The sequence below is a fragment of the Struthio camelus genome, chromosome 8 (assembly GCF_040807025.1).
Source record: "Struthio camelus isolate bStrCam1 chromosome 8, bStrCam1.hap1, whole genome shotgun sequence".
NCBI lineage: Eukaryota > Metazoa > Chordata > Aves > Struthioniformes > Struthionidae > Struthio > Struthio camelus.
The window spans coordinates 17851193-17860731 of record NC_090949.1 but is presented as its reverse complement, the minus strand read 5'-3'; the positions used below and the strand labels follow the sequence as shown (position 1 = coordinate 17860731).

The following is a 9539-nucleotide window of genomic DNA, read 5'->3' as shown; positions in this document are numbered from 1 at the left end:
AGGGGGGGGGGAGGCGCGGCTTGCGGCCGTCCCGGTGCTGTCGGTCCGTCGTCTGAGTAAGGGTGCACGGGGGTCTTCGGATGCGGGGGTTATATGTGTTAGCAATAAAGGCCAATAAAATGTAAGGTGTTTCTTAAATTTAAAAAGGCCAGGATTATGTTGCCACAAATGTTTTATAAGTATTTTTATTGATGAGAACAGCAGAAATGGGCAACGGCTTTCACTGCTACAACTACTAATCAGCTGCATTCCTGGAGCTCTAAAGCGTTTCGGGGCCCGAGCTTGACCACGAGGGTAAATACATGCCCCTGCTTTCATGGTGTTGCATGCTGATGCCATCCTCTGTGTTCCACGCCTTCCTCTTCTGCATGTGTGTTGCAGTCAGCTGAAAGGAGTTTTAACTGCTTTAGTTGATTTATAAATTGAGAAGTACATATTGAAGAAACACTCATGTGATTCCACTGACACATACAGATTCCTGCAGGAAATTGCAAGCATATGCAGATGTAATCTTTATCCAGGTATGTATGCATACATGGAATTATTGCTTTTTCCATAACCCACAATAATACATAAAATTAAGTATATTAATATTGTGCTATCTCTCCTGATTTTTGTTTTTATTTGTTCTAATTCTTTAGCTTTTTATTTCAGTAAAAAATGTGGAGCAACAGATCAGCATGTTTTTCATCTCTGTCAGCATCCAGTCTTTGTTGTGGAGATTGTGATGATTCAGTCATTGGACTAATCTCAGATGTGCATTTACTAAGAAGAGTAAGAGATTGCATTTCATTGCAAAGAGTAAGCTTCAGCAGAGTTTCTTCATTGCTGTCCTTCAATTCTATGCCAGGGAGCTAGGCCCTCCTACTGGCCTAGGAATTGGGATCTATGACACCAGAACTTCTAGGAGTGGTTTAACGCCATTGCTTTTGGAGTGGCTTGTCAAGCATGTGAAAGGTGGCTTCTGTGCATTTGCACCTCAAGTGCACAAACACAATAGATCAAACCCCCTGGAATTCTGCATCTGTCAGCTGGTTTCTGTGGCTGTTTTTTCTCTCTTTTGCCCATTCTGAATAAGTTGGACTTCTTGCATCCCTGTCGGCCTTGGAGGCTGAACCTTACTCGTTTTTATTGAAAACTTACCCCAAGCATGGGTTCTAGTAAATTACTGCACAACTTGCAGATAAAGGATATGCTTTGTAGCTATCACTTGCCATCTTAGGATCTGAAAGAAAGTGAGTATTTCTGGTTCATGCCTCACAGTTCTGCAGATCACATTTTGTTGTTATTTGCATCAATGCAACCTATAACTTTGCAATTTTCTTAAGCAGAGACTATTAAAAACAGCGTTAACATAGTAAGGTCTCCCATCCAAATGAGTAACCTGTTTGCAGAAAGCCTCACAAAAAAATCTCTCCCTCCTTAATAATTTGAACATTTGGAAACCACCAGACTTTAATTAATAGTTCAGTTGATGATGATCAAAAATTCAAAGCTTAATTAGCAACGTAAAACTAATAATTAGGGACAATAGAGATGCGTGTCCCTAAATTAAACAAGAAAAGAAAAAGGCACTGCATTCCTTTATTCAAAGAATAATCCAATATGAATTTGTAAAACAAGTAAATAAGCTCTGTAGGCCATTCAAATACTGATTTTGTTTGTGGTGAAGGTGCAAGAGGAAACAATTCTTAAGTGAAAATAATGTCCCTGATTTAAAATGTATCTGAGGTTATCAGAAGAAATGTAGATAGCAATTATTTTAAGGATTTTTTTTCTGAAGCTTTTTAATATCTTTCCTTTGTTCTTGTTTGTTCCTACCAAGAGAAGTATTAAGGATATGCTTTTTATTAACTATTTTATTCAGAGAAACAGTCTGGAATCTCAGCAGCTGTGAATGATTAAAAAAACCCATTAACTTTATTTTCTCCTTCTTTTCACACGTTGCTCTGTATGTACATCCCCCTTTTAGATAGAATTCTTCTATAAGATTACTTGATGAAATTCATTGAAAACTGTGATTGAAGTTCAGTAGGGTTGGAAGAGCGTGTGGATTTTTTTTTCCACTAGGACAGGTTATTAAAAACAAGAATAAAAGTTGGAGTGATGCATACTGGGAAAAACCTGCTCTTTGGACTAGAAAACTGAGGATCTTACAGTTCTTTGGACTCAAAGCAAAGATTTTGACTTTCAGGAAGTCTAGGAATTTAACCAGTAAGTTTGCCTCATAAACTTGCAGATCAAATGCTGGCAGTCTTAGTCATTTGGAATTTTGCTTGAGCCAGGAAACATAGCTTTCAAGTAGCACGCACAGCAGATTGCAAGGTTTGAGGGAAGAGTCAGTTCAGTGAAGCTGCTTAGAATAAGTGCCTGAAGATTGAAGTGATAATCTGCATCCTAACTGCAGTAAAGCTTTACGGATACATATATATTTGAAAATGGAGTAGAGTACATGCAGATCCCATCTTCAGTAAAAGATTTCTAATCACATCTTTTCTCAGTAGGACACAGGTGTATTTGTTTCTTCATCATGGCAACTCAGTGCTTACTTGATGCACAGAGTCTTCTGAAGCAGGGAGATTTCAAACCAAGAACTGCAACGGTTAAGCAGCTGCAATGGCTGAAGCAAGCAGGTGGCTCCCTGTTCATTCACCTTTGTTGCATGCTCAGTGGTGGATTTCCATCCGTCAACTCCTTTGATAATACTTCGTCCCAGGATCAGACGTGAATGTGAAAGTTTATCAAAAAGTAGCAAGACTCCCACAAGTCCAGCACATCATGGTTGCATTAGTTAAGTAGTGTGAAGTATGTTAAGTGTGGGACTTGTACAAGGAAGGCAGTGGCTAGGACTGGATACTTTTCTTTAGTTTGTAAAATTAGTAATATTGAAAATGAACATCTAATATGTTTGTTCTAGTAATGTGTAAGAGGAAGCAGTGCATTTACCCTAAAAAGTCATTTGACGTAAAGTGACACAACTGTAGTAATTAAAAGGGCTACCTCTGGCACCTCTGCTACTGATGCAGTAAGTTAGCTTTGAACTTCTTCAATAAGTAAACCACTCTTCTTTTAAATGCTTGATCACTATTGTCCAAAAGGAAACTTTGAAACTCTTGAAGAGTTAAAAACGGGCTCTTACGAAATAGTATAGTTGTATTTCTGTTTACCACTTGCAAGACAACATTGCTGAAGAAAAACCTACTGTTGTCTTTTTGATATGTGAATATTCTCTGAAGAGGCTTACTATTACATCCAATACATGTCTACTTTGAAAATTATAATGGTGAGTATTAAATTGACCTGAGTAAAGTTTACTTTCTTTGTAGTCTAATTTCAGTTTCTTTTGTCACCAATAGGAAAGGTTGCAAATAGAATATAAATAAAAGCATTTTTTCCCTTTTAGGAACAAGGAATGAATTTTAGACAGCTTTGACTATCCGATGGTCGTTCACTCGCTGACATTCCAAATAGTTTTTTGTATTTTTAAGTGATCTGACTTTTAACTGTTAAACAAGACAGTTTTTCCATGCAACCAAAATACACCTTATATTCATGATTTCCTAATTGGTGTTTTGAATAATTAATTTTAATTTTTCTTATAATTATGAATTCTAAAAGTAGACATATGAGCAAGAACGATTAATGTAGAAGTTACTCTTTAAAACAGTAGCAAAGCAGAGTACTTGCGGTGTTCAGATAATGTTTGCTTTTGATGGTTTCCTAGATGATTAACTATTTTTAAATTCCAGATCCATTTGATTAGGGTTTGTCAACCTGGGATGTTTACTCCAAAATGAGCTAAGCCAATAAACTAGCTATCTTGGACAAAATCTCAATGTAAATACTCCTATGGTGTAATTCTGTAGTAAAATTTCTCAGATTAGAAGGCTTGTTTAAGAAATTCCCATTGACCCCAAGACACTTGCACCCCCATGCTTTTTGAACTCAGTGCTGTTGTTTTGTTAAATTAGGTCATTTTGTGTTGTTTTGGTTTAGCGTGCAGCTCCACAAACAGTTGCATCAACTCAACTGAGGAGTAAACTAGTAAAATGGTAGGAGGAGTTGGGTGAGGAAATGGCCAGGAACGTCTTAGTCAGGTTTTGCTGCAGGAGAAATTTTAATGTAGAACAATTTATCACATCTTCAGTCGTGTATTAAATGTACCTAAGTATTTTTAGTTTCTGCAAGATAATTAAGTAAGAGAAGCGATTTGAGAAACAAGATATGTTTGGCCCAGGTTGCCCAGAGAGGCTGTGGAGTCTCCTTCCCAGGAGATATTCAAAACCCACCTGGACACAATCCTGCGCAGTGTGTTCTAGCTGACCCTGCTTGAGCAGGGAGGGGATTGGACTAGATTATCTCCAGAGGTCCTTTCCAACCTCAACCGTTCTCTCATCAGTAAACTGGAATTGCGCAGAAAACGAATCCTCTAGATTTATGTGCTTCTGGTGTTTATAGAAGCATAAAGAACAGTGTTATTGCATTTTTGAATAGAGAAAACCTGAACAATTTTGATTGGGCTTCTAATGATCTTTCTTTAGTATCAGAAATTCAAGTTGCGTCTGGAAGAATCTAGAATGATAACATCATAAGTGTGAGAGTTCTGCAGTTGAGCAGGAAAGGGATTTTTAATTAAATCAATAGACTAGGCCATTGTGGACCAACTGGGGACAAGGTGGAGAAGGCAGCTAAAGCTGCTGGCTGATCTTACTTGATGACAGAATTAGGACAAGTTGGAGCCAGTCCGCGGAAAGGTTTGTCCCTTACAGCAGCAATTACTTTCAATTACTTTGGGCTAAGTACAGTTTTTGTTTCTCGTGAATCAGAAACTTATGGAAGATGCTGTCATAACAATTATAGATATGTAGTCTTAGAAGTCCTAATTTGTATCTGTAATCAATAACATCTGTAATATTTATGTTACCATTACAGTTAGTGCTGTACTTCCTGGTATAATGGTACTTCTCATATGCACTTAAGCTGTCTCTGGTATTTCTTCAGACATAATGATACAACTTTTGCAAATGCATAAACACTGCATGTCCTAAATAACAAAAAACTTGGAACTAAGTGCCACAGTTTTTGTTACCTATTAAAACTGCATTCTTTCTCATATTCACATTTGCCATTCTTTCTACTGTAATTCCCGGTGGCGTGCTTCGCTGTCTAACTGTCACAAGTAGAAGACAATAAAGTGGTTGTTAAGTCTACACCAACAAATAAGGTATTCTTTCCTACTACCATTTAAAGATACCCGCTCCCTGGCTATGATAAGTTCTCTGAGTATGTCTCTGGAAGTGGGGGAGGAGTGATGTATTCAGAAATTCATCTGAGTCTAAGTACAACATACCAGCTTAGAGTCAATGGAGCAATTTGTAAGCCACAAAGATGTAAGCCACACAGCTATCATGTCTTTCTTTAACATAGTACATCTAACAGCTGGCACGTGTTGCTGTGATGACACATTTGGTGACCATTTGGAGGAATTTTGAGTGTGGTTTTTATGAAATAAGAATGTTTGTAGCAGGCAGCACCAAAATTACAGATCGCAACTTGCACTAATTGCTGGGTAGCATGTTTAGGGAGCAGTCCCAATAACATAGTATAAACTGATGTTCTTTTATTTATTCAAAAAGCCAGGAGAAAGACACTGTTGTTTCACATCTTAGGAGTACTGAGCATCCTGGAGGTCAAACTGGAGTCCACTGGCCACTTGGCCTGTAAAAATAGGGCCTTTTTTATATTCCTAAAAATAGATTTGGAGTCTGACTTTACCATCTTGGAAATAAATCTGCCAATTTGTTTATGATATAAAATGGAATCTTCAGGTTACTTGAGGCTAGGATATAGGGCTCTCTACAAATTTTCTGCCTCTCCAAGACGAGGGAGGGGTTTCCTGAGCCTTCCATGGGTCTGTAAAGAAGGACATAGGGAAACGCACGTTTGTTTAGACAGCCTTCCCTGGATTGCTGCTGCTGCAAGCGCTCCTTGCACAGAGACACGGCCTGATCCCTTTTATCAGTTTCTGTCAGAACGTATCTCTTCCTCTTCTAGAATGAAGGTTTGGTAGTTGGTGGGTTGCTGCTGGCATCACAGGTCTTTTTCTAGATTTCGTTTCTCAGCCCTTGCCTCTTTTTTAGGCTTGAGAAACGGGCCCCTAACCTTTCTATGCTCTCTCCATCCTCTCCTGAGGATACAAAGTGCCTCAGAACTGATATCCAGCCCCTGCAGGAAAGACAGCTTCCCGAGTCAAAGGTGAGAGCAGCTTTCTGAGCTGCTTAGATTTGTGAATGTCTAGCACTGAGTTAGTGAAAAACAGGAGTTGGAAAGAACTGATCCTATTAAAAGGATAGAGATGATGTGCTCTAGTTTTGCTCCATACTCTCTTTCCTTTTCTCTTCCTCCCTTTTTCCTTGTATCTTTCCTTTTCTCTATGCAGGTATATTTAAAAATATGCCATTTATTGACTATTTTTGGGGGGGCTATTGCCAGATATGGCTGTAGATCTGGGGATTTGTCCAAATCCTGTTAAACCCAATTGAATGTAATGACTCCACTGACTCAATGGAAATAAATAGAATTGCTTGTAGAGTTTGCAAGAGCTGGCTGTGTTATCTCAGTATTTTAATATCTATATGTTTTGTATAGTTCTTTTGAGACAAAATACTGAAATTTTGAAATCTAAAAATCCTTTTCTTGCTTTTATCTGTCTTGTTAAAAATATATAAGATGTCAGGCAGAGCAAGCTATAACAAAAAGCTCTCACAGTTAAGAGTCCAGATAAAGCCAAAATAACTTGCCCTTCTGCACTTCTACATTTTAAGAGTCTTAAATTATATGTGATCACATATAATTTAAAAATAGATACCCCTCATTTACATTTTTTCATCAACCACAGGCGATGTGTAGCACCGTCTGTATGCTTGACAGTACAAGAAGAGAATGTCCTTTCCTGCATAACAAATGAAATGTGTGCTAGGGAGTTATACTCCAGTTGCATCAGATACTGTGGATTTAATGCATTGTTAAGGTGTCAAGAGAGCTGGATAACTCCTGTTTTGAAATAAGCAGTGACAATAAGGCAATTGCTTAGAGTTAAGTTACAGCGTTAATTATTTTGCTGCCCATTGATTAGTACATCATTGAAAGGAATAAAGTATTTTGCATGTGGAAACGCTCATGAAATTGCGTACTAGCTTCTGATTTACTAATGCTTGACCAAAGACAAATAATAGAAATAATTTCCAAACAGGGTTCTTGCACAAAATTTCATATTCTTCTAGTGTACTTTGAAGACCAGCCATGCTGTCTTTTTGACTGTACCTGTATGTTGAGAACTGGTACAGTTTTAAACACAAACAGTTCTTAAGCAGGAAACAGTCAAACCAATAATCTGTGTAAGTCTCAATTTTTACATCTGATTGAGAAACTGTAAGTTGAACTACGATTGTCTTTAAAGAACACTTTAAAGTCCACAGAAAGAAAAACAATTTGCACAAAAGGAAACTGAGGAGTTTTTAGACTGGACTTGTTACCTTCTCCCTTTATTCTGCGTTCTGGTAGTTAAGAATCAGATCATGAGAAGCCATGATCCCTGTAACTTGTGCTGTGGTGGATGAGGTGATAAAGCGCTGTGTTCTTTTTCAGATAGTTGTTACAACATGCAGGAATTCTTTGGGCCAGACATTATCCAAAAATAAGATGAAATACAGTCCCTGTTTTAAGGAAACTTACAGAAAGATGTATTTTTTGAAAGAAAGATTACTTACGTGAGGTGCCCCATTGCCTGCTCCAGCATGGGGCTTCCTATATTTCTCTGCAGGAAAACCTAACAAATATGAGTTTGTCCGCTGCTTAGATGGCATGTGTGCATAAGCATCAAATTCATTGAATTCTGAACATCATGGACTTTCTGCTCAGTAAGTCTAACGCATCCAGTGAGTCTGACATGACCACTCTAACACTCAGTGTATGCATGGAGTCCAGACTCTACTTCTGTGCATTACAGAATATAGCATGTAGATAGTTGGGCAAGGCCATGTTGGCCATGCCTAGGTCTGCATATGTGCAGGGACTGTTGCCCAGGTTACCTTGAATCTTAAAATCCCATGTAACTGAGGAAATTCTTATTTCCATTGAGATATAATCTCCATTTTAAAAAAAGAGGATCTCTTGAGAGAAATTCCAGATGTGTAATATCCATAATTCAGCAAATCACACGAATGTGTGCTGACAGTAGGTTCTTTAAGCTGTCTCTGTAGAAATATTACAGCAAGACATGTATATATACAAGAAAATGAGAGCAAATGTGCAATACGGGAAAGAAAACAGGATGTTATATGTTAGTGCATGTTAAATTGCCGGAGAATTACATTGTGTACGATGTCACAGTATATTTGTTATGTTTCACAGAGAGATAATTCAAACCCATTTATAATATTTGCATAATCTGAAAATTTTTTAATCCTGAAACCCTCCCACCTTAGCGTTTTTCTCATATATATTACATATACAATTAGGATTATTTTTGTGGTTTTCTTATTTTCTTTTAAATTATCTTTGGGTTTTATATTTAATTCTTTTCTAATATTTACAAATATTTGAGCAAGCGAATCAGAAGAAGTGTTGCTCATCAGCAAAAACATATGCAGTGCTGAATGGTATAAATGGAAACCTAAAAAATGCCCTACTTGATCCGACAGGCTACCTTTCATTCTGTTTTAGCACAGATGCATTTAAAAGTACTGTTTCTTCTCCTTTTACATTTTTCTTATCAGGATTGCTGTTTGAGGTCTTAGGTATGCAAGTTACAGTACAGAGCATGATTGCCTTCATATGGCTAGAGCTACAAAGAGGTGCATGTATGTAAAAATGTGCAGATGAAGGCTTTAGAGATAGGGAAAATACTAGACGTGCTGATGTAAGTAGAAGCAAAGAATTAAACCCTAAGTAAGAAGCTAAGAGAGTTCCAATACAAGATTTTTAAACAAATTACAATACTAACAAGCAGCACTGTAAAAACAGGATCTTTGGTATAAGAAATTATTAGCACTAAAATAAAGGTGCATAGTACGTTCTGGGGCCCCTGAGCCAATTAAGTTCGGACATGAGTTATACTTCCTTTTGAAGGAATGTATTATACTGCTTTAATATCTACCCCAAAAATGAGATTAAAAGATTCTAGTCTTTAAAAGAGATACCAATTTAAAAATCATGTTGTTCTCTGAAAAAAAAAAAAGTAGTTATTACAAATATTATTGATTACCGTATTTGAGAAATATTTGGAAAACAGTTCCTAGTTTTCTTCTTCAGGATTTTTTACTTTATGGATTTGAATAGCATTTAAACTTATATAAGGTGAGTGTGCACTCAGTTTCATTGTTTTCCCTGTACTGCCAAGTGATTTTCGATCCTTCTTTCTTCAGTACTTTCACACATCAACAGAAGAAGAAAAGATCACAGAAATAATAGACAATAGTTTGTAAAATCTTAAAAATTGACAGAGATACTCAGAAGAAGCTATCCTCTGAAGAAATTAC

The 9539-nt window shown here is 37.2% G+C and overlaps 1 protein-coding gene across 15 annotated transcripts in view; it reads left to right on the top strand.

The window, feature by feature from the left end:
• The window catches only part of TLCD4 (TLC domain containing 4), a 55757-nt gene that overhangs the window by 13708 nt on the left and 32510 nt on the right, over positions 1-9539 (top strand). For 2 of the 15 annotated variants that reach the window (XM_068952417.1, XM_068952409.1), the window contains exon 2: positions 382-521. The exons of 5 other annotated variants lie outside the window; for them this stretch is intronic. The gene's annotated coding sequence lies outside the window, so the exon portion shown is untranslated. Of the gene's footprint in view, positions 1-8; positions 522-641; positions 802-2917; positions 3026-6140; positions 6256-9539 lie in introns of those variants that run through there. 8 more of the 15 variants (XM_009685989.2, XM_009685979.2, XM_068952412.1 and 5 more) reach the window with 7 other exon arrangements.